General features: G+C 37.3%; 1 protein-coding gene across 1 annotated transcript in view; it reads left to right on the top strand.

Moving 5' to 3' along the window:
• Positions 1-25116, top strand: part of ADAMTS19 (ADAM metallopeptidase with thrombospondin type 1 motif 19) — a gene marked incomplete at both ends in the record, with an annotated part of 288810 nt that overhangs the window by 205697 nt on the left and 57997 nt on the right. The gene's annotated exons all lie outside the window — the stretch shown is intronic.

Below are 25116 nucleotides of genomic sequence, written 5' to 3'. Positions count from 1 at the left end.
TTTATCTCTGGGCTTTCTATCCTGATCCACTGATCTATCTTTCTGTTTTTATGCCAGTACCACACTGTCTTGATTACTGTAGCTTTGTAGTATAGTCTGAAGTCAGGGAGCCTGATTCCTCCAGCTCCATTTTTCGTTCTCAAGATTGCTTTGGCTATTCGGGGTCTTTTGTTTTTCCAAACAAATTTTGAAAATTTTTGTTCTAGTTCTGTGAAAAATGCCAGTGGTACTTTGATAGGGATTGCATTGATTCTGTAGATTGCTTTGGGTAGTCGAGTCATTTTCACAATATTGATTCTTCCAATCCAGGAGCATGGTATATCTCTCCACCTATTTGTATCATCTTTAATTTCTTTCATCAGTGTCTTATAATTTTCTGCATACAGGTCTTTTGTCTCCTTAGGTAGGTTTATTCCTAGATATTTTATTCTTTTTGTTGCAATGGTAAATGGGAGTGTTTTCTTGATTTCATTTTCAGATTTTTCATCATTAGTGTACAGGGATGCCAGAGATTTCTGTACATTAATTTTGTATCCTGCTACTTTACCAAATTCATTGATTAGCTCTAGTAGTTTTTCGGTAGCATCTTTAGGATTCTCTATGTATAGTATCATGTCATCTGCAAACAATGACAGCTTTACTTCTTCTTTTCCAATTTGGATTCCTTTTATTTGTTTTTCTTCTCTGATTGCTGTGGCTAAAACTTCCAAAACTAAGTTGAATAAGAGTGGTGAGAGTGGGCAGCCTTGTCTTGTTCCTGATCTTAGTGGAAATGGTTTCAGTTTTTCACAATTGAGGACAATGTTGGCTGTGGGTTTGTCATATATGGCCTTTATTATGTTGAGGAAAGTTCCCTCTATGCCTACTTTCTGCAGGGTTTTTATCATAAATGGGTGTTGAATTTTGTCGAAAGCTTTCTCTGCATCTATCGAGATGATCATATGGTTTTTCTCCTTCAACTTGTTAATATGGTGTATCACATTGATTGATTTGCGTATATTGAAGAATCCTTGCATTCCTGGAATAAACCCCACTTGATCATGGTGTATGATCCTTTTAATGTGCTGTTGGATTCTGTTTGCTAGTATTTTGTTGAGGATTTTTGCATCTATGTTCATCAGTGATATTGGCCTGTAGTTTTCTTTCTTTGTGACATCCTTGCCTGGTTTTGGTATCAAGGTGATGGTGGCCTCGTAGAATGAGTTTGGGAGTGTTCCTTCCTCTGGTATTGTTTGGAAGAGTTTGAGAAGGATGGGTGTTAGCTCTTCTCTAAATGTTTGATAGAATTTGCCTGTGAAGCCATCTGGTCCTGGCCTTTTGTTTGATGGAAGATTTTTAATCACAGTTTCAATTTCAGTGCTTCTGATTGGTCTATTCATATTTTCTATTTCTTCCTGAGTCAGTCTTGGCAGGTTGTGCATTTCTAAGAATTTGTCCATTTCTTCCAGGTTGTCCATTTTATTGGCATAGAGTTGCTTATAGTAATCTCTCATGATCTTTTGTATTTCTGCAGTGTCATTTGTTACTTTTCCTTTTTCATTTCTAATTCTATTGATTTGAGTCTTCTCCCTTCTTTTCTTGATGAGTCTGGCTAATGGTTTGTCAATTTTGTTTATCTTCTCAAAGATCCAGCTTTTAGTTTGGTTGATCTTTGCTATCGTTTCCTTCATTTCTTTTTCATTTATTTCTGATCTGATCTTTATGATTTCTTTCCTTCTGCTAACTTTGGGGGTTTTTTGTTCTTCTTTCTCTAATTGCTTTAGGTGCAGGGTCAGGTTGTTTACTCGAAATGTTTCCTGTTTCTTAAGGTGGGATTTTATTGCTATAAACTTCCCCCTTAGAACTACTTTTGCTGCATCCCATAGGTTTTGGGTCGTTGTGTCTCCATTGTCATTTGTTTCTAGGTATTTTTTAATTTCCTCTTTGATTTCTTCAGTGATCACTTCGTTATTGAGTAGTGTATTGTTTAGCCTCCATGTGTTTGTATTTTTTACAGATCTTTTCCTGTAATTGATGTCTAGTCTCATAGCATTGTGGTCAGAAAAGATACTTGATATAATTTCAATTTTCTTAAATTTACCAAGGCTTGATTTGTGACCCAAGATGTCATCTATCCTGGAGAATGTTCCATGAGCACTTGAGAAAAATGTGTATTCTGTTGTTTTTGGATGGAATGTCCTATAAATATCAACTAAGTCCATCTTCTTTAATGTATCATTTAAAGCTTGTGTTTCCTTATTGATTTTCATTTTGGATGATCTGTCCATTGGTGAAAGTGGGGTGTTAAAGTCCCCTACTATGATTGTGTTACTGTCGATTTCCCCTTTTATGGCTGTTAGTATTTGCCTTATGTATTGAGGTGCTCCTATGTTGTGTGCATAAATATTTACAATTGTTATATCTTCTTCTTGGATCGATCCCTTTATCGTTATGTAGTGTCCTTCTTTGTCTCTTCTAATAGTCTTTATTTTAAAGTCTATTTTGTCTGATATAAGAATTGCTACTCCAGCTTTCTTTTGATTTCCATTTGCATGGAATATCTTTTTCCATCCCCTTACTTTCAATCTGTATGTGTCTCTAGGTCTGAAGTGGGTCTCTTGTAGACAGCCTATATATGGGTCTTGTTTTTGTATCCATTCAGCCACTCTGTGTCTTTTGGTGGGAGCATTTAGTCCATTTACATTTAAGGTAATTATTGATATCTATGTTCCTATTCCCATTTCCTTAATTGCTTTGGGTTTATTGTAGGTATATTCCTTCTGTTGTGTTTCTTGCCTAGAGAAGTTCCTTTAGCATTTTTTGTAAAGCTGGTTTGGTGGTGCTGAACTCTCTCAGCTTTTGCTTGTCTGTAAAGGTTTTAATTTCTCCATCAAATCTGAATGAGATCCTTGCTGGGTAGAGTAATTTTGGTTGCAGGTTTCTCTCCTTCATCACTTTAATTATGTCCTGCCACTCCCTTCTGGCTTGTAGAGTTTCTGCTGAGAGATCAGCTGTTAACCTGATGGGGATTCCCTTGTGTGTTATTTGTTGTTTTTCCCTTGCTGCTTTTAATTTGATTTTTTGTGTTTAATTTTTGACACTTTGATTAATATGTGTCTTGGCGTATTTCTCCTTGGATTTATTCTGTATGGGACTCTCTGTGCCTCCTGGTCTTGATTAACTATTTCCTTTCCTATATTAGGGAAGTTTGCAACTATAATCTCTTCAAATAGTTTCTCAGTCCCTTTCTTTTTCTCTTCTTCTTCTGGAACCCCTATAATTCGAATGTTGGTGCGTTTAATGTTGTCCCAGAGGTCTCTGAGACTGTCCTCTGTTCTTTTCATTCTTTTTTCTTTATTTTGCTCTGCATCAGTTATTTCCACTATTTTATCTTCCACCTCACTTATCCGTTCTTCTGCCTCAGTTATTCTGCTATTGATACCGTCTAGAGTCTTTTTCATTTCACTTATTGTGTTTTTAATCGATTCTTGATTCATCTTTAGTTCTTCTAGGTCCTTGTTAACTGTTTCTTGCATTTTGTCTATTCTATTTCCAAGATTTTGGATCTTGGAAATAGAATCTTGGATCATCTTTACTATCATTATTCTGAATTCTTTTTCAGGTAGACTGCCTATTACCTCTTCATTTGTTAGGTCTGGTAGGTTTTTATCTTGCTCCTTCACCTGCTGTGTGTTTTTCTGTCTTCTCATTTTGCTTATGTTACTGTGTTTGGTGTCTCCTTTTTGCAGGCTGCAGATTCGTAGTTCCCGTTGTTTTTGGTGTCTGTCCCCAGTGGCTAAGGTTGTTTCAGTAGGTTGTGTAGGCTTCCTGGTGGGGGGGACTAGTGCCTGCGTTCTGGTGGTTGAGGCTCGATCTTGTCTTTCTGGTGGACAAGTCCACGTCTGGTGGTGTGTTTTGGGGTGCCTGTGGCCTTATTATGTTTTTAGGCAGCCTCTGTGCTAATGGGTGGGGTTGTGTTCCTGTCTTGCTAGTTGCTTGGCATAGGGTGACCAGCACTGTAGTTTGCTGGTTGTTGACTGAAGCTGGGTGCTGGTGTTGAGATGGAGATCTCTGGGAGATTTTCGCTGCTTGATATGTGGAGTTGGGGGGTCTCTTGTGGACCCGTGTCCTGAAGTTGGCTCTCCCACTTCAGAGGCACAGCACTGACTCCTGGCTGCAGCACCAAGAGCCTTTCATCTACCCGGCTCAGAATAAAAGGGAGAAAATGTAGAAAGAAAGAATTAGTAGAAGAAAGAAAGAGAGAGAGAAAGAAAGGAAGGAAGGAATAAAGAAAGAAAGAAAGGAGGGAATGAGGGAGGAAGGACGGAAATAAAGAAAGAAAGAAAGGAGGGAGGGAGGGAGGAAGGACAGAAAAAGAAAGAGTGAAAGGAAGAAGGGAGGGTGGGAGGGAGGAAGGAAAGAAAATGAAAGAGTGAAAGGAAGAAGGGAGGCAGAGAGGAAGGAAAGAAAGAAAGAAAGAAAGACAGGAGGGAGGTAGGGAGGAAGGAAAGAAAGAAAGAAGAAAGAAAGAAAGAAAGGAAGAAGGAAAGAAAGACAGGGAGGGAGGGAGGAAAGAAAGAAAGAGAAAGAAAGGAAGGAGGGGTGGAGGGAGGGAGGAAGGGATGGTAGGAAAAAAGGAAAGAGAGAAGATAAAATAAAATAGAATAAAGTATAAAATATAGTAGCGTTATTAAAATAAATAAGTAATTATTGAAAAAAAAAACGGACAGATAGAACCCTGGGACATATGGTGGAAGCAAAGGTATACAGAGAAAATCTCACACAGAAGCATACACATACATATTCACAAAAAGAGAACAGGGGGGAAAAAATCGAAAATCTTGCTCTCAAAGTCCACCTCCTCAATTTGGGATAATTCGTTGTAAAAAGAGGAAAAGGGGAAAAAGTCTGAAATCTTGCTCTCAAAGTCCACCTCCTTAATTTGGGATAATTCGTTGTAAAAAGAGGAAAAGGGGAAAAAATCTTAAATCTTGTCTTCAAAGTCCACCTCCTCAATTTGGGATGATTCGCTGTCATTCATGCACTCCACAGACGCAGGGCACATCAAGCGGACCGTGGAGCTTTAATCCGCTGCCTCCGAGGCTGCACAGAGAGATTTCCCTGTCTCTTCTCTGCTCCAGCTCCCGGGTCTCAGCCTTGGACCTGGCCCCGCCTCTGCGCGTAGGTCACCGGAGGGCGTCCGTTCTTCGCTCAGACAGGACGGGTTTAAAGGAGCCGCTGATTCGGGGGCTCTGGCTCACTCAGGCCGAGGGGAGGGAGGGGCACGCAGTGCGGGACGGGCCTGCGGCGGCAGAGGCCGTAGTGACGTTGCACCAGCCCGAGGCGCTCCGTGCGCTTTCCCGGGGAAGCCGTCCCTGGGTCCCGGGACCCCGGCAGTGGTGGGCTGCACAGGCTCCCCGGAAGGGGGGTTGGACAGTGACCTGCGCTCGCACACAGGCCTTGTGGCGGCGGCAGCAGCAGCCCCAGCGTCCCACGCCCGTCTCCGGGGTCCGCGCCTTTAGCTGCGGCTCGCTCCCTTCTCTGGAGCGTCTTTAAGCAGCGCTCTTAATGCCCTCTCCTCGCACACCAGGAAACAAAAGGGAAGAAAAAGTCTCTTGCCTCTTCAGCAGCTCCAGACTTTTCCCCCGGACTCCCTACGGGCTAGCCGTGGTGCACTAACCCCTTCAGGCTCTCTTCCTGCCGCCAGCCCCAGTCCTCTCCCTGCGCTCCGACTGAAACCTGATACCCGAGCCTCAGCTCCCAGCCCCGCCCGCCTCGGCGGCCGAGCAGACAAGCCTCTCGGGCTGGTGTGTGCCTGAGGGCACCGATCCTCTGTGTGGGAATCTCTCCGCTTTGCCCTCCACACCCCTGTTGCTGTGCTCTCCTCCGCTACTCCGAAGCTTTCCCCCTCCGCCACCGCAGTTTCCGCCCGCGAATGGGCTTCTAGTGTGTGGGAACCTTTGTTCCTTCACGGCTCCCTCCCACCGGTGCAGGTCCCGTCCCTATCCTTTTGTCTCTGTTTATTCTTTTTTCTTTTGCCCTACCCAGGTATGTGGGGAGTATCTTGCCTTTTGTGGGGTCTGAGGTCTTCTGTCAGCGTTCAGTAGGTGTTCTGTAGGAGTTGTTCCACATGTAGATGAATTTCTGATGTATCTGTGGGGAGGCAGGTGATCTCCGCATCTTACTCTTCCGCCATCTTCCTCCATCCCTTTGTTGGGAATTTTTAAATCACAGTTTCAATTTCAGTACTTGTGATTGGTCTGTTCATATTTTCTATTTCTTCCTGGTTCAATCTTGGGAGATTGTACCTTTCTAAGAACTTGTCCATTTCTTCTAGGTTGTCCATTTTATTGGCAAATACTTGCTTATAGTAGTCTCTTATGATCCTTTTTATTTCTGTGGTTTCATAACTTTTCCTTTTTCATTTCTAGTTTTATTGATTTGGGCTTTCCTCCTTTTGTCTTGATGAGTCTGCCTAAAGGTTTATCAATTTTGTTTATCTTTTCAATGAACCAACTTTTAGTTTCATTGATCTTTTCTACTGTTTTCTTCATCTCTATTCCATTTACTTCCACTCTGATCTTTATGATTTCTTTCCTTCTACTAACTTTGGGTTTTGTTTGTTCTTCCTTCCCCAGTTGCTTTAGGTGTATGGTTAGGTTGTTTATTTGTCATTTTTCTTGTTACCTGAGGTAAGATTGTATTGTTATAAACTTCCCTCTTAGAACTGCTTTTGCCACATCCCATAGGTTTTGTTTCGTCATGTTTTCATTTTTATTTGTCTCTAGATATTTCTTGATTTCCTCTTTGATTTCTTCAGCGATCGATTAATTATTTAGTAACATATTGTTTAGCCTCCATGTGTTTGTGTTTTTTTGCAGAATTTTTCTTGCAGTTGATTTCTAATCTCATAGTGTTGTTTTTAGAAAAGATGCTTAATATGATATCAGTTTTTAAAAATTTATTGAGACTTGCTTTATGGCCCAGCGTATGATCTATCCTGGGGAATGTTCCATGTGCATGTGAAAAGAATGTGTATTCTGCTGCTTTTGGATAAAATGTTCTATCAATATTAATTAAGTCCATCAGGTCTAATGTGTTCTTTAAGGCCCGTGTGTCCTTATTCATTTTCTGTCTGGAAGATCTGTGCACTGATGTAAGTGGGGTCTTATAGTCCCCCACTATGATTGTGTTACTGTTGATTTCTCCTTTTATGGCTATTAGCATTTGCCTTATATATTGAGTTGCTTCTGTGTTGGGTGCATATATATTTACAATTGTTATATCTTCTTCTTGGATTGATCCCTTGATCATTATGTAGTGTCCTTCTTTTTCTCATCTAACAGTCTTTATTTTAAAGTCTCTTTTGTCTGACATGAGTATTACCACTCCAGCTTTCTTTTGATTTTCGTTTGCATGGAATACCTTTTTCCATCTTCTCACTTTTAATCTGTATGTGTCCCTAGATCTGAGGTGGGTCTCTTGTAGACAACATATATACGAATCTTCTTTTCATATCCATTCATCCACTCTATGTCTTTTGGTTGGAGCATTTAATCCATTTACATTTAAGGTAATTATCAATATGTATGTTCTTATTGCCATTTTGTTAATTGCTTTGGATTTGTTTTTGTAGGTCTTTTTTCTTCCATTCCTCTTTTATTAATTTCTCTTGTTATTTGATGACTATCTTTAGTGTTGTGTTTGGATTCCTTTTTCTTTTTTTATGTGTATAGCTATTGTAGATATTTGGTTTATGCTTACCATGAGCTTTTGATATAGCAGTCTGTATATAGACAAGATTGTCTTAAGTTGCCGGTCTCACTTTCAAATGCATTACTAATATCCTGCATTGGTACTTTCCTCACAGTTGCTGGTTTTGATATCATATTTGTGTGTGGATGATTTTCTACCTTTACTCTATGTTTGCCTTTACCTGTGAGCTTTCCCATTTGTGTTTTTCTTCTTTCTAGTTTTGGCCTTTTCTTTTCTGCCTAGAGGAATTCCTTTAGTATTTGCTGTAAAGCTGGTTTGGTGGTGCTAAATTCTCTTAGCTTTTACTTGTTTGGAAATCTTTTGATTTCTCCATTGAATCTGAATGAGAGCCTTGCTGGGTAGAGTATTCTTGGTTGCAGATTTTTCCTTTTCATCACTTTAAGTATATCATGCCACTCCCTTCTGTCCTGAAGAATTTTTGCTGAAAAAATCAGCTGATAACTTTATGGGGATTCCCTTGTATTTTATTTGTTGCTTTTCAAGTGTTGCTTTTAATATTTTCTCTTTGTCTTTAATTTTTATCAATTTAATGTGTGTCTCAGTATGTTCCTCCTTGGGTTTATCCTGTATGGAACTCCACACTTCTTGGACTTGGGTGACTGTTCCCTTTCCCATGTTAAGGAAGTTTCAGCTATTGTCTCTTCAAATATTTTCTCAGGTCCTTTCTCTCTCTTGTCTCCTTCTGGGACCCACATAATGTAAATGTTGGTGTATTTCATGTTGTCCCAGAGGTCTCTTAGGCTGTCTTCATTTCTTTTCATTCTTTTTTCTTTATTCTGTTCCATGGCAGTGATTTCCACCATTCTGTCTTCCAGGTCACTTATCCGTTCTTCTGCCTCATTTATTCTGCTATTGATTCCTTCTAGTGTGTTTTTCATGTCAGTTATTATATTGTTCATTTCTGTTTGTTTATTCTTTATGTCTTCTAGCTCTTTGTAAAACATTTTTTGTATCTTCTCAGTCTGTGCCTCCATTCCTTTTCCGAGATCTTGGATCATCTTTACTATCATTACTCTGTATTATTTTTTGGGTAGATTGCCTATCTCCAGTTCACTTCATTGTTCTTCTGGGGTTTTATCTTGTTCTTTTGTCGGGAACATATTCCTTTGTTGTCTCCTTTTATGTAACTTTCTGTGATTGCCATTTCTGTTCCGTAGGCTGAAGAGTTGTAGTTCCTCTTGCTTCTCATGTCTGCCCCCATCTTGCTGGGATTTCTTCTTTGTCTTTAGATGTAGAATATCTTTTTTGGTAGATTCCCATCATTCTTGTCAATGGTTATTCAACAGTTTATTGTGACTTTGGTGTTTTCTTGAGAGAAGTTGCATTCTAGTTCTTCTACTCAACCGTCTTGTCTCCAACATAAAAATCTGTTTATCGAAAAATTAGCCTCATTAACAGGTCTTCCACAAGGTCACTCTTAATGATGTCCTTTATTCATTTAACTGCCTTAATCAGCACTCACTGCTTCAGCAAAATTCAGCTATACACATAGGCTATAATTCCCAGGCTTCTATGAAAGAAATTCAGCTTCAGTTTCTGTCCACTGCAGGTGTGTAGCTGTTTAAGCCAGTGTTAAATTTACACTGTTCTGTCTCCTCCCCAGGTGATAAGGAAGGGGGATGTGAAGACCAGCATCCTTAAAATTCTGTGGCTGCCTCTCTGCATTCAACAGATCAAAAGCCATAAACACTGTATTTATATTATCTTTAAAGAAAACCTTTATGTCTTTTTTTTCCTTCTTAACAAAATTATTTCCTCCTTATTCTTTCTCAAATCAGAAATAATGTCCCAATAGGGAAACACTTTGTGCATGAAAAAATAACCCAGTATTGTTGCATGATTGTTTCTGCTCTGTAAAATTAAAAATGGTCTACACTTGGATCAAATCATTTTTCACATTAGGGTTTTCTTTCTAGGAGTAGGAAAATTTGAGGAAAGGGACAGTACAAGAAATTTATTTATTTATTTGTTTGTTTTTTGGCTGTGTTGGGTTTTCGTTGCTGTGCACAGGCTTTCACTAGTTGCGGCTAGTGGGGGCTACTCTTCGTTGCAGAAGTTTCTCATTGTTGTGGCTTTTCTTGTTGCAGAGCACGGGCTTTAGGTGCATGGGTTTCACTAGTTGTGGCACGTGGGTTCAGTAGTTGTGTCTCGTGGGCTCTAGAGCACAGGCTTAGTAGTTATGGCACACGGGCTTAGTTGCTCCATGGCATGCGGGATCTTCCCGGGCCAGGGATTGAACCCATGCTGCCTGCATTGGCAGGCGGATTCTTAACCACTGCACCACCAGGGAAACCCAAGAAATTTTTTATCATGTGACACACTCATTAGTCGGTCATTATTAATATATAAATTTTATCTATTTTTACCTGCTGTGTTTTTTAAATGCATTTTAAATGCAAGTAAATCATCCCATATATCCAAATTCAGATTAATACCCATTTTTGGAGATGCTTTGTAAAATTGAGACAGTTTTAATACATTCATTTAATAGTAGACGACTGGCAATTACATTTGGGAATATGTTTTCTTTTTTCCAAGATGGAAAGGAATATAGGTGTCTCAAATGGAGTTTTCTCAAATTCTACAAAACTCCACATTGTGCTCTGATTTTTAATACCCTAGCAAATGTGGCTAAATACACCTACCATTTTTACAAATTTGACAGCTCCATGCTCCCTCTAATTCCTTACTAACCAGGGTCTTCAACCAATCCTGTCTTGTTTTTGTCTCTCCTTGACAATAACTACGTTTGTCAAGGACAACAAATGCCCTCTTTTGTTGGACTCTCAATCTCTACATGGTTTCACAGTGTTCCCATACTGTGGAGCTCAAGCCTGGACCCTGCTCTCTGCTCTGCTCTGCTCTCTCCCTAGGGAATCACATTTGGCTCCTTTGCTTTACATTTTTGTTTGATGTAAATTATCAGATTCTCATATGTGCCTCAGAAATAATGCCTAAATCAAAAACTTTATTTTTATCTGTGCTGAAATCTCTTCTTAGTTTTCCCCACTATAGTAAATGTCACTGTATCAGTGTCCTATGACTGTAGTGACGATTATCACAAAGCTGGTGGTATAAAACAACAGAAATGTATTATCCCACAGTTCTGGAGGCCATAATCAGTTTTACTGGACCAGAAATTAAGGTGTCTGCAAAGCTATGCTCTCTCTGGAGTCCCTAGGGTGTCATCCATTCCTGGCCTCTTCCAGATTCTGGTGGCTACCAACATTCTTTTGCTTGTGACCACAACACTTCAACATCTGCCTCCCTAGTATCATTGCCTTCTCTTCTTTTTCTGTGTTCAGACCACTCTCTTCCTACCTCTTATAGGCTACATATGATTGCATTTTAGGCCCACTTGGGTAATCCAGGATAATCTCCCCATCTCAAGATCCTTAATTTAATCATATTTGCAAAGGTATTTATTTGCCATATAAGATAGCATTCATATGTTCCAGGGATTCAGATGTGGGTGTCTTTATTCCCCTTCAAAACTTTTTTGTACACTGTGGTAGAATACACGTAACATGATATTTACCATCTTAACTATATTAAGTGTACATTGAGTACATTCACTTTGGTGCTCAACCACCACCATCCTTCTTCAGAACTCTTTTCATCTTGTAAAACTGAAACTCTGTACCCATTAATAGCAATTCGCCATTCCCCCCTCCTCCCATCCTCTGGTAATCTCCATTAGTCTTTCTATATCCATGAATTTGACCACTCTGCATACCTCATGTATATGGAATCATACAGTAACTGTCCTTTTTGTGATTGACATATCTCTTATAATAATGTCCTTAAGATGTATCCATACTGTAGCATACATCAGCATTCCCTTCCTTTTAAAGGCTGAATAGTATTCCAGTGTATGTGTATAACACCTTTTGCTTATCTGTTCATTCATCCATGGATCCTTAAGTTGCTTCCACATTGTAGCTATTGTGAATAATGCTGCTATGAATATGGGTGTACAAATATCTCTTCAACACCTGGATTTTCATTCTCTTGAGGATATACCTAGAAGTAGAATTACTGGATGATAGACTAATTCTATTTTTAATTTTTTGAGGAACTGTGTAACATTTTCCACAGTTGCTGTACCATTTTCCATTCCTACCAACAGGGTGCAAGGATTCCAGTTTCTCTATATCCTCACCAACACTTGTTTTCTGTTTATTTTGAATGTAGCCATCCTAATGGCTATGAGGTGATATCTCATTATGGATTTGATGTGCATTTCTCTAATGATTAGTGATATTGAGCATCTTTTCATGTGCTTGTTGGTTTTGTATAACTTTTTTGGAGAAATATCTCTTCAGGTTCTTTGCCCATTTTTAAATTAGGTCCTTTGCCCATTTTTTAATTAGGTTGTTTGGTTTTTTTGTTCATGAGTTTTTAGGAGTTCTTTATATATTCTGGATTCTAATCCCTCATCAGATTGACTTTCAAATATTTTGTCCCATTCTGTAGGTTTTTACTCTGTTAGTAATGTCTTTTAATCTACAAAAGTTTTAAGTTTTCATGAAATTTGTCTATTTTTCTTTTATAATCTGTGCCTTTGGTGCAGTGTCCAAGAACTCATTGTCAAATTCAATGTTGTGGAGCTTTTGCATATTATTTTCTTCTAAGAGTTTTATAGTTTTAGGTCTGACATTTAGATCTTTGATCCATTTGGAGTTAAATTTTATATGTGGTATTAGTTAAGGGTCCAACTTCAGTTTTCTACATGTGGATACTCAGTTTTCCCAGGACTACTGGTTGAAAGACTGTCCTTTCTCCATTGAATGATCTTGGCACCCATGTCGAAAATCATTTGGCCATATTTGTGAAGGTTTATTTCTGGGATCTCTGTTCTATTCCCTTGGTTTATATGTCTGTTTTCATGCCAGTAGCACAGGGTTTTGATTACTGTAGCTTTCTAGTAAGTTTTGAAACCAGGAAGTGTGAGTCTCCAGCTTTGTTCCTGTTTTTCAAGATTGTTTTGGCTATTCATGGTCTCCTGAGATTCCCTATAAATTTTAAGATAGGTTTTTTTTTCATTTCTGCACAAAAGGCCATTGGAATTTTGATAGGGATTCCATTCAATTTGTAGGGCACTTTGGATAATATTGACATCTTAACAATATTAACTCTTCCAATTCATGAACCTGGAATGTATCTCCATTTATTTACATCTTCTTTAATTTCTTTCAGAAATATTTTGTGGTTTTCATTGTATAAGTCTTTCACCTCCTTTGTTAATTCCCAAGTATTTAACTCTTTTTGATGCTGTGCTATTGTAAATAGAAATGTTTTCTTAATTTCCTTTGCAGATCGTTCATTATTAGTGTATAGAAGTTGAATTGCTTTTTGAGTGTTGACTTTATATCCTGATACTTTGCTGAATTTATTTATTCTACTGGGCTTTTTGTAAAACCTTTATTGTTTTCTACATATAAGACCATATCATCTGCAAACAAAAATAATTTTATTTCTTCCTTTCTGATTTAGATGTCTTTTGTGCTCCTGAATTTGGTTTGCTAGTATTTTGTTGAGGATTTTGCATCATTGTTCATAAGGGAAATTGATCTGTAGTTTTCTTTTTTTGTAATGTCTTAGTCTAGGTTTGATATCTGGAAAATGCAGGCCTCATAGAATGAGTTAGGAAGTATTCCCTCCACTTTAATTATTTTTAAAATTTAAGGATTTGTGTTAGATCTTTAAATGTTTGGTAGAGTTTACCAGTGAAGCCATAAGGTCCAGTGCTTTTCTTTGGGGGGATATTTTTTATTACTGATTCAGTCTCCTTAGTAGTTATAGGTATACTTATAGGATTTCTGTTGCTTTGTGATTCAGACTTGGTAGGCTTTGTGTTTCTAAAAATTTGTTCATTTCATTTAGATTTTCCAGTGTGTTAGCATACAATTGTTCATAGTACTTTCTTATGATCCTTTTTATTTCTTTAGCATCAGCTGTAATGTCCCCGCTTTCATTTCTGTCTTTTTTTTTTTTAGTTGTCTTTTTTTCATTCTTTTTTATCCAGATAGCTAAAGGTTTGTCCACTTTGTTGATCTTTTCAAAGAACTAACTTCTAGCTTTGTTGATTTTCTCTATTTTATATTTCATTTATGTCTGCTTTAATCTTTATTATTATTTTTCTTGTAGCTTTGGGTTTAGTTTGTTCTTTTTCCAGTTTCTGAGGTTGTAAAGTTAGGTTGTTAATTTGGGATGTTTCTTCTTTTTCAATGTAAGTGTTTATAGCTATAAATCCCAACCTACCCCCCACCCATAGCACTGCTTTCACTGTGTCCTGTAAGTTTTGGTACATTGTGTTTTCATTTCATTTGTCTCAAGACATTTTCTAATTTACCTTGTGATTTCTTCTTTGATCCATTGGTTGTTTGAGTGTGTAGTTTCATTTCCACAAATTTGTGAATTTTCCAATTTGCCTTCTGTTACTGTTTGCGAACTTCATCTCACTGTGGTCAGAGAAGATACTTTGTATAATATCTATCTTTTAGGGCATGGATATCTCGATGGGGGGGGTCCATTATTCATCCTACCACAGTCACTAATTTCTATGCAGTAGTTTACACCAAAACTAGGAGTTCTTTTTGATAACTCTCTTTACCATTCTAATACAGTACATCAGCAAGTCCTCTCAGTTATTCAAATGTATCACCTTTCCTCCATGCCAACTGTGACCCCTACCCAGGCCACTCCCTATTACATGGTCCTGCTTTATTACCTTTATAGAGCTTATCGCTGTTTGAATTGTCTTATTTGTTTACATGCATGCTTTATATTATCTATCTCCATTGTTAATTCTTGAAAGCAGGGATCATTTTGCTCAGAGCCATATCTGCAGTAACTAAAACAGAGTCTGTCACACAGGAATTAATAAAGGATTTTTCAGTGAAATTTAATTAAGAAAAGATGATTCACACTTGTATTATAGTGATTAGCATGGGTCAGTGCATTAAATATATTTGTTAAATAAGTCCTCACATCAACTTTATGAAGTAGGAACTTCTAATTTCCCAGTTTTTAAAATCAGAGAATAGAGGAACAGAGAATAAATTTGTTTCCCATGGCCACAAATCTTAAAAAGTTATGATCCTGGATTTAAACCCAAGAAGTGTGGCCACAGGATCTGATTCATACTGTCTTTTCTTTTATTTTTTTCTTTTTTATCATTGGCTTCTATGCAACACTTGTGATTTTAAAGTACATGTCACATATGAAGAAATTTTCCTTGAACTTCTCCCAAATTCCCCCTTTTTCCCCGTTTCTTAACTAATGTGATCAATTGTTGTACAGAATTAATGGAAGGGAATACAAATCTTGAAACGACTATTTTTTTTCTTCAGTTAGTACCCCCAAGTTTGCCAGACCCCATTTTCTTTCCCTGGTGCAAATCTTTAAACATAGATCTTCAATCACTTTTTCTTGTTAAAAGAGCATTCAATTTAAAAAGGAAATTATATATCTGTGTTAAGTGCCTGGCCTTATTATTGTCACTTTTCCTTGTGCTTAACATCAGGCCTAAGTTACTAGGGTCTTTTACTTGCGTAAGGAAATGGCATTAGTGCTTCTAAACATCCTGAATACTACTTGAGATTAAATCATTATTGAAAATATTAATATGTTACCATGTTTATTCAAGATCCTACTAAGTTTCCTTACTTGCTTAACTGAGGAAAAAACAATTCTCCTGATGGAAAGGTTCAAGAACGAAGACAAGGAGATCAGTTGCATGATTTTATCAAGAGAACAGGAATAAGAAAAACCCAAGTGCTTCTACAGACATTGAAGAAGTTAGCTGATGAAACTTGTTAGAAAATCGCTGTGAGTACTGATAGAAGAGAAAAATTCAAGGATTCTGGCTTAACTTGACAAATAATAATGGAATTTACTGAGATAAGGCACGTGGATGAGGGGCAAGTTTGAAAAAAAAAATTTTAAAGAAATGATAGAGTATTAAAATCCTAGATTTCAAATCTAAAATCCTAGATTTCAAGCTTGTGATATGTGTTCTCTGCCTAAAGAATAGCAGAGAATAAATATCATAAATCACATTTCCTAAAAGCTCTTTCAGGCATTGGAAGGAAGTCAAAGTCATTGAAAATCTTTATCTGAAATAGCTTTAGCAAAAAGAATGAAAAATAAATCATTTCTTGGCAAACTGGTTATTCTTTAATGAAGTAACTTATCTACATCAAACTAGATGTTATCTCACAGAAGACATTTAATACCTTCCCAGTACAGTTATTCTTTTTCATTACTCTCTCTATGAGTTGTATTCCCATTTGCAATTATATGCTTTTCTGAAGATCATGGCTTTATTAATTTGTTAATAATTTATCCAAAAGTATAAAATGGAGAGTAGTTCAGGTAGGTCATCTATTTACAAAACCATTATAGCTTATGATTTTTAAAAATCTAAATGAGGTTGTATGGGTCAACTTAACCTTGCCTGCAGCTTTGCATGTAACCCACTGTGGGAAGAATTCCCAATGAAAACAGTTTAAAATGTTGAACAAAATACAAAAGGAGAAAAAAAGAACACTTTTTATATTTACTCTGAACAGGAAAGAAGTTAAGGATTCCTCACATGTCAAAAACCAAGTGAGAACAGGAAGCCAGAGTATTAGGCTAACCGAAGCCCCACTTATGCTTAATCCTGATGACCAGTTTAGAGCTTGAGAGCCAAGGGGAACTGGGCAGAAAATAAAGCCTAAGACCTTTACGAAGTGGAGACTCAAGACCCCTATGTAAAGTGGGACCCCAAAGAACCTACGAGCTCAGTGTGAGAAGGCATAGTAGTACATGTGTTGCATTTGCACCATAAAAGGAGAAAGACAGAAAATGTGTCTGTATTAACTTTGGTACTAGCTGGAGGTAGAAAATCCACTTCCCTGAGAATCTTCAACCAAATGCAAATGCTTCTGTGGATTTGCAGCACCAGTCTACTCTATAAAGTCCAGAACCCTCAAGATATTTGTTTTAATAAGCCTACCAAAGTGGCTGGTATATGCAAATGCAAGTCCTTCTTGAAGGTAAGTCAACTTTAAACAAGGCCTCAAAAGAATTCTATAAAGTTCAACAAATATAATTTTATAGTAAAAAAAAAAGTTCAGAAAACACAGACGGAAATAGACACTATAAGCAAAACAGTAAAACTAAGGAAGAGCAGAACCAGACATATATGTTTGTATCATATGCAGAAAATATAAAAATATTATGTTAATATGTTTAAGTGTATAAAAGAGGGATTTAAAAATAAACAAAAATTGACTGAAAGCATAGAGAACCAAATATAATTTTTAAAATGAAATTTTAAAAACTCAATCAGTAGAAAACAAGAGAAAAACGACAAAAACATACAACAAGCAGGAAATCAAAAGATACCAACAATCTTAATAAACATTTAAAAACTAAAGTCTGTAGTTAAAAGATGAAAATTATCAGACTGGATTTTATGAATAATTCATGTATATTGTATTCATAAGAAATATATGTAAAACATGAGTCACAAAAATTAAAAATCAAAGAATGGAAACTGTACCAGAAAAATACGAATCAGAAGAATACTGATATAGCCATAGTAATATAAGTCAAAACTCATTTTAAAGAAAAATGTATTACTTGAGATAAAAAAGTTCACAAAATAATTATGAAAGAATCCAGTTTATCACAAACATATTATAATTTTAAATTATATGAACCCAGGAATATAGCTTCAAAGCTTTAAAGCAAAAATTGACCAAGAAAAATTGACAAATTCATCATCATCATGAAATTAAAAACACAAATATGGAGTAAACTGACTTCCAACCAAAATGTTGAGGTAATGCACAGAGAAAAAGTACTCTTTAAACAAATAATGCTGAAATAACTTGATATTTATATGAGGAAGAAAATTGAACCTTGGCCCCAACCTTACAACATAGACAAAAATTAACTCAATATGGATTAGAAATCTAAACAAAGAAGCTAAAACTCTAAAACTTATAACAAAAAACATAATAGAAACATATTCATGACATTGTGGTAAGCAAGGCTTTCTTTATAATGGATGTGCAAAAATACCACCTCTTCCACCAAAAAGGCATATATTGGATTTCATCAAAAATAAAACTATGAGAGGACTGGGGTTGGCTGCGTGAACACAGCCTGAAGGGGTTAGTGTGCTACGGGTAGCCAGGAGGGAGTCTGGGAAAAGGTCTGGAACTGCCGAAGAGGCAAGAGACTTTTTCTTGCCTCTTTGTTTCCCTGTGCATGGGAGAAGGGATTAAGAGTGCTGCTTAAAGGAGCTCCAGAGACGGGCACGAGCTGCAGCTATCAGCGTGGACCCCAGAGACGGGTATGAGATGCTAAGGCTGCTGCTGCAGCCACCAACAAGCCTGTGTGCAAGCACAGGTCACTATACACACCCCTACTCCTGGGAACCTGTGCAGCTTACCACTGCCAGGGTCCTGTGATCCAGGGACAACTTCCCCAGGAGAACACATGGTACGCCTCAGGCTGTTGCAACGTCACACCAGCCTCTGCCACTGCAGGCTCACCCTGCACTCCGTACCCCTCCCTTCCCCTGGCCTGAGAGAGCCAGATCACCCTACAGTTGCTCCTTTAACCCCATCCTGTCTGAGCGAAGAACAGACGCCCTTAGGCGACCTACACACAGAGGCGGGGCCAAATCCAAAGCTGAACCCCAGGAGCTATGCGAACAAAGAGAGAAAGGGAAATTTCTCCCAGCAGCGAGCAGCAGATTAAATCTCCACAATCAACTTGATGTACCCTGCATCTGTGGAATACCCGAATAGATAACAAATCATCCCAAACTGAGGAGGTGGACTTTGGGAGCAACGACATATTTTTTTTTCTGCCTTTTTCTCTTTTTGTGAGTGTGTATGTGTATGCTTCTGTGTGTGATTTTGTTGGTATAGCTTTGCTTTTACCATTTGTCCTAGGGTTCTGTCTGTCCGTTTTTTGTTGTTTTTAGTATAGTTTTCAGCGCTTGTTATCACTGGTGGATTTGTTTCTTGGTTTGGTTGTTTTTTCTTTCTTTCTTTTTAATTACTTAAAAAAATTTAATAATTATTTTTTGTTTTTTATTTTAATAACTTTTATTTTATTTTATCTTTTCTTCCTTGCTTCCTTCCTTCCTTCCTTCCTTCCTTCCTTCCTTCCTTTCTTTCTCCCTTTTATTCTGAGCCGTGTGGATGACAGGCTCCTGGTGCTCCAGCCAGGCATCAGGGCTGTGCCTCTGAGGTGGGAGAGCCAAGTTCAGGACATTGGTCCACCAGAGACCTCCCAGCTCCATGTAATATCATATGGTGAAAATCTCCCAGAGATCTCCATCTCAACACCAAGACCCAGCTCCACTCAATGACCAGCAAGCTACATTGCTGGACACCCTATGCCAAACAACTAGCAAGACGGGAACACAGCCCCACGCATTAGCAGAGAGGCTGCCTAAAATCATACTAAGGCCACAGACACCCCAAAACATACCACCAGACATGGACCTGACCACAGAAAGACAAGATCCAGCCTCATCCACCAGAACAAAGGCACTACTCCTCTCCACCAGAAAAGCTACACAACCCACTGAACCAACCTTAGCCACTGGGGGCAGACACCAAAAACAACGGGAACTGCGAACCTGCAGCCTGCAAAAAAGAGACCCCAAACACAGTAAGTTAAGCAAAATGAGAAGACAGAGAAACACACAGCAGATGAAGGAGCAAGGTAAAAACCCACCAGACCAAACAAATAAAGAGGAAGTAGGCAGCTACCTGAAAAAGAATTCAGAGTAATGATAGTAAAGATGATCCAAAATCTTGGAAATAGAATGGAGATAATACAAGAAACGTTTAACAAGGAACTAGAAGAACTACAGAGCAAACAAGCAATGATGAACAACTCAAAAAATGAAATTAAAATTCTCTAGAAGGAATCAATAGCAGAATGACTGAGGCAGAAGAATGGATAAGTGACCTGGAAGAAAAATTAGTGGAAATTAACTACTGCAGAGCAGAATAAAGAAAAAAGAATGAAAAGAATTGAGGACAGTCTTAGAGACCTCTGGGACAACATTAAATGCACCAACATTAGAATTACAAGGGTCCCAGAAGAAGAAGAGAAAAAGAAAGGGACTGAGAAAATATTTGAAGAGATTATAGTTGAAAACTTCCCTAATATGGGAAAGGAAATAGTCAATCAAGTCCAGCAAGCACACAGAGTCCCATACAGGATAAATCCAAGGAGAAACATGCCAAGACACATATTAATCAAGCTATCAAAATTACATACAAAGAAAATATATTAAAAGCAGCAAGGGAAAAACAACAAATAACACACAAGGGAATCCCCATAAGGTTAACAGCTGACCTTTCAGCAGAAATTCTGCAAGCCAGAAGGGAGTGGCAGGACATATTTAAAGTGATGAAAGGGAAAAACCTACAAACAAGATTACTCTACCCCACAAGGATCTCATTCAGATTCAACGGAGAATTTAAAAACTTTACAGACAAGCAAAAGCTAAGAGAATTCAGTACAAACAAATCAGCTTTACAACAAATGCTAAAGGAACTTCTCTAGGCGGGAAACACAAGAGAAGGAAACGACCTACAGTAACAAACCCAAAACAATTAAGAAAATAGTCATAAGAACATACATATCAGTAATTACCTTAAATGTAAATGGATTACATGCTCCACCAAAAGACATAGACTGGCTGGATGGATAGAAAAAAGAGACCCATATATATGCTGTCCACAAGAGACCCACTTCAGACCTAGAGACACATACAGACAGAAAGTGAGGGGATGGAAAGAAATATTCCATGCAATGGAAATCAAAGAAAGCTGGAGTAGCAATTCTCATATCAGACAAAGTAGACTTTAAAACAAAGACTATTACAAGAGACAAAGAAGGACACTACATAATGATCAAGGGATCAATCCAAGAAGAAGATATGACAATTGTACATTGTCATTAATATAGCCCCGGACCGGGGCACGAACCCGTGTCCCCTGCATCGGCAGGTGGACTCTCAACTACTGCGCCACCAGGGAAGCCCCAATTCCATGCTTTTTATCTTTTATATTTTTAACTTTTTATTTTATACTGCAGTATAGTTGATTAACAGTGTTGTGTTAGTTTCATGTGTACAGCAAAGTGATTCAGTTATACATATACATGTATTTATTCTCTTTCGAATTCCTTTCCCATTTAGGTTGTAGATAATATTGAGTAGATTTCCCTGTGCTATACAGTAAGTCCTTATTGGTTATCTATTTTAAATATGGCCACTATTAAGATTGTTCTATCATTGTTTGCCAGCAGTTTGGTTGTATTGTGCTTTGGTATGGCTTTCTTTATGCTTATCCTGTTTGTGTTCCAATGTACTTCTCAGATCTATAGGTTTATGGTTTATATCAGATTTGGAAAAATTTTGAACACTATGTCTTCAAATAATTTTTGTGCCTACCCTCCCTTTTTAGGGAGCCTTTATTCTAGGACTAGGCCAGCTTGATTTCTAATATGCAGCCTTTCTACGTTCTCCTCTGAAGAGTCTGTATGTTCAGTAAGATATCTTCACTCTGATAGCATAGAATGCATATGTCTTCTAACCCTACGCAAGCTCCAGTAGTTATGCAGTTTACAGGTCCTAGGTAGTTACTCTTTTTCCAGCCTTGCGGAATTTCACCCCACTTATTTGCAACTTAGTAAAATATTTAGTTTCAGGCTCAAAGGAATACCTTTGCAGATTTTTTTCTTTTGCTTTTATCATATTCGTATTTTGGTTGGTTTTCCTAATTACCGTATCATAGAAAAAAATGCATTCTGTTTGTCAATGGTTCACTTCGTTTCCTTGAAAAATACCAGAACTTTTAGGAAAAAAGACTTCTTTTGTTTCTTAAGAATTTAGTAAAAATCAGTTAACTATAGGATTTATAGAAACTTAAGATTTTAAAAGAATAGTGCAAGTAAACTGAGATCATTCTCCTTTAAACTAACATGATAGTTTCTGCCACAAAAATTTTTGACAGATGAAGGATGAAACAAATGAAACAGTTATTTTTGAGTGGCTCTAAGAAATTCTGTTGTAGAAGTTTTAAGTTGCCAGTATTTGGTGTAATACCATGCTGCTGATGTTAATGGATAATGTTGTAAGAATTAGAAGGTAGTTAACTTCTGTAATAGAAAACAAAGAGATAATTGTGAAATAGCACTTGACACTACCCCCCCCCCCGCCGCCACCCATATTCCCTGTGTCCTATCAAAACTCTATTGTGTCCTACCTGCCAGGTACCTGGTTATTCCCATTTCTTTCCCTTGGGTCATTACATAAACTAGTAAGGTTTAAGGTAGCCTCCAAAAGAGACATAAAAGTGGAAACGAAAGACTTTAAGGGCTCAAAGACAGACAGTAAGATGCACTGATAAATGATAGGGCTGACAGTTAAGTGTAAACAGTGAGAATATATAAGGAGGCTGTTGCAACTTAAATAGGATAGAGGTCTCTACACAGCAAGCACAAATAAGTGAAATCCTCTAGGTTATGTCCCTCACACTATGTCAACTTATGAAATATTTTGAAGTTCGTCGCTGTGTGGCTCCCTCTTCTCCAGTACTCAATAAAACAGATTCCAGCTGCCTTAGCCAGTTTGAACTCCATTCTCTGTGTCCTCATCTCACTGAAGCCCTCGTTATCTGTGCTCTGCTTGAGTTCCCCCTCTCTGTGGTGGGGCCTGCTAAATATCTTCAGGCAGAAAGTCAAGTAATTTTAGAGAGCATTGGGTCTCGTCCTCTTAGGGATCACAGTTCTCTGTTGTCCATTGTCCACTGTCTGGGAACAGTTGTTTCATATACTGTCTAGTTTTCTAGTTGTTTACAGGGGGAGAGATAGTGCAGTTCCAGTTATTCAGCTATGGCCAGAAACAGATTTTCTAAGAACATTTTTAAAGCTAATGAATTAAAAACCAAAACCGGGAAACACCACACACCCAGAGTATTGAGTCTGCATATAAGGTTGCTCTTAAGCTTATAAATTGTGTGGGTTTTCAGATACATGCATGTGGCATTTGGGCAGGGAATGCTGAATTCCAGAATACCAGTTGAGTCTCAACATTATACTATAGTCACCACAAAAGGTTTTTAAGGCATTTTTCTTAGAGATTTTCAGGAAATATTCCTTTATAATAGTGCCATGAATATATGTTGAGATACAGGAAAGAAGGATGGAATTATACTGGCCGCAGTACAAATCTAGGCCAAAAATAGGCCAAAAATCTAGGCCAAAAACTCTCAGAATATTTAATAGACCTTAGAGAAATACAAGGACGTACTTTACCTTTTAGGCAAAATCATTATTTTTTTAATCAATCTAGCATTATCAGAAGTATATCCATTTGTAGATGGTAAGAGCTATTTGCAAAGTGTTGAGGGTTTTCTGGCAATGTACTTCCCTTTCAAGTTTAAAATTCAAGGTAAACATTAGTACTTGTATATTTTTCATACATCTGAAAATATTTATGCTTAATATTTTATCTAAAACATTATACTTTATATGCAGTATGTGATAAAGATATTACTTGGTAGAAATTAAGAGGTAGAATTTCAATACTTTTATTAACATGTTGCTTATAATAATGAGAATATAAACTCCAGAAAAATCTCTTAGTGTACCAAAAAACCTTCACAGATAATTTATAGTTTGCTTAATTAATTTAAATTTAAAAGGAAAATAACTAATAAGCAAATGAAAAATATCTTTAACCTCAATAGCAAAAAGAGACTTTTCTAAAAAACTGGATTGTTCAAAATTCAAATCCTGATATTTCTCCTCAATCGTTTTTTTTGTTAGCCTTACCAATCTCACTGTTTGCTTTTATAGCCCACTGTTTCTCATACTAGAAACCTGGCATCATCCCTGACACTTCCTTTCACACAGGACAACCAAGTCATCATCATATTTTATCAATTTCACTCCTAAATTCCTCTTTGCACTTTTCTCTACTACCTTAAGCCAAGCCACCATTACTTAGCATTGGGCTACTCTTCTGTCTTCTCTATACAAATTTGTCCTATGCAAGTCCATTTTCTGTACAGTATTGTTCAAAATCTTGTATAGTTTTATATTTTTTCTTAGGAAAAAGCCTCTAAAAGTTAACAAGGCCTATAAGGTCTGGCTATTCCTTACTATCCAGCCTCATGAGTTCATGATCCACTTCAGTACATGTGGCATCTTCACATTTGCTACCTGATTCTCACCAAGCTGCAATGGTGACCTTGACATCTGTAGTTCCCTAAGTCTTGAACACTCTTGCTTCTCTTTTCCCCTGGCTAGCATCCTCCATAAATGACATCCTTCAGGCAAGCCTTTCCTGATTCCTCCTTCACAAGTTTCAGTGTAATTATAATTAGTTGGTTACTTATGACTTGATTAATATCTGGTTTGCTAGTTAGATGATAAGTTCTATGAATCCAGAAAACATATTTCTATTGTTCATTTGGGAAGTCCCAGAACTTTGAGTATTTCCTGATTTATAGAGGATGCTTGATAAGCAATGATTTAGGCATGATTAAATATTATACAAGAGAAAGGTGCTTTCAAGGAGTTGTTCAGAAATGGACACTCTCAGTCACTGTTACGAAAGCATAAATTCATGCAAACTTTATGAAAATCAATTTGAAATTGTTTTTCCAAATCTGTAAATGTTTTATTTCTTTGACTCTGTAATTCCAAATCTGGGAATCTATCCAAGGGAAGTATTCAGGTATACAAATATTTAGTGTACAGTGTATTTATCTGAGCGTTATTTACAATATTAAAAAGTTGGAAATCCTCAAACATTCAATAAATAGAGATTAGCTTAAATAACATTTTGGAAGATTTATTGGCTTATTATCAAAACATTTTCATAGCATTATGACATAAAAACCTTCAATGAATCTTCATGTAAATGTTTTTTGAAAGAGAAGTTCAATTATATGGGAGAGTTTAAAGTTTAAATAAAAAATAAAATCATTTGGAAAAAACAGAAGGAATCCTTAATTTTAAATGATAATCATGGCATGTCACTTCCATGTTATGAATCTCATTTAAATAGTAGCACAGATCAGGTCAAAAAAGAAAAAGAGAAAAAAAAGTATAGGTAAACAAAGTTACTCCACAAAATTTCATACAAATGATGGCTGTTTGCGGGTGAGAATTAGCATTTATCCTCCATTCTTGTACACAATAAATCACGAACTAGGGATGTTTAAAGGTTCTGAGTTCTGTTTTTAGAACTAACACATTATCTTTGAATTGTTTTGTATTGAACATAACCCTGTCATTCTGATCTGTTAACATTCCATGTCA

The sequence above is a fragment of the Hyperoodon ampullatus genome (assembly GCF_949752795.1).
Source record: "Hyperoodon ampullatus genome assembly, chromosome: 4".
Lineage (NCBI taxonomy): Eukaryota > Metazoa > Chordata > Mammalia > Artiodactyla > Ziphiidae > Hyperoodon > Hyperoodon ampullatus.
The sequence above is the reverse complement of the archived record's forward strand: the minus strand, read 5'-3'. Positions and strand labels throughout refer to the sequence as shown.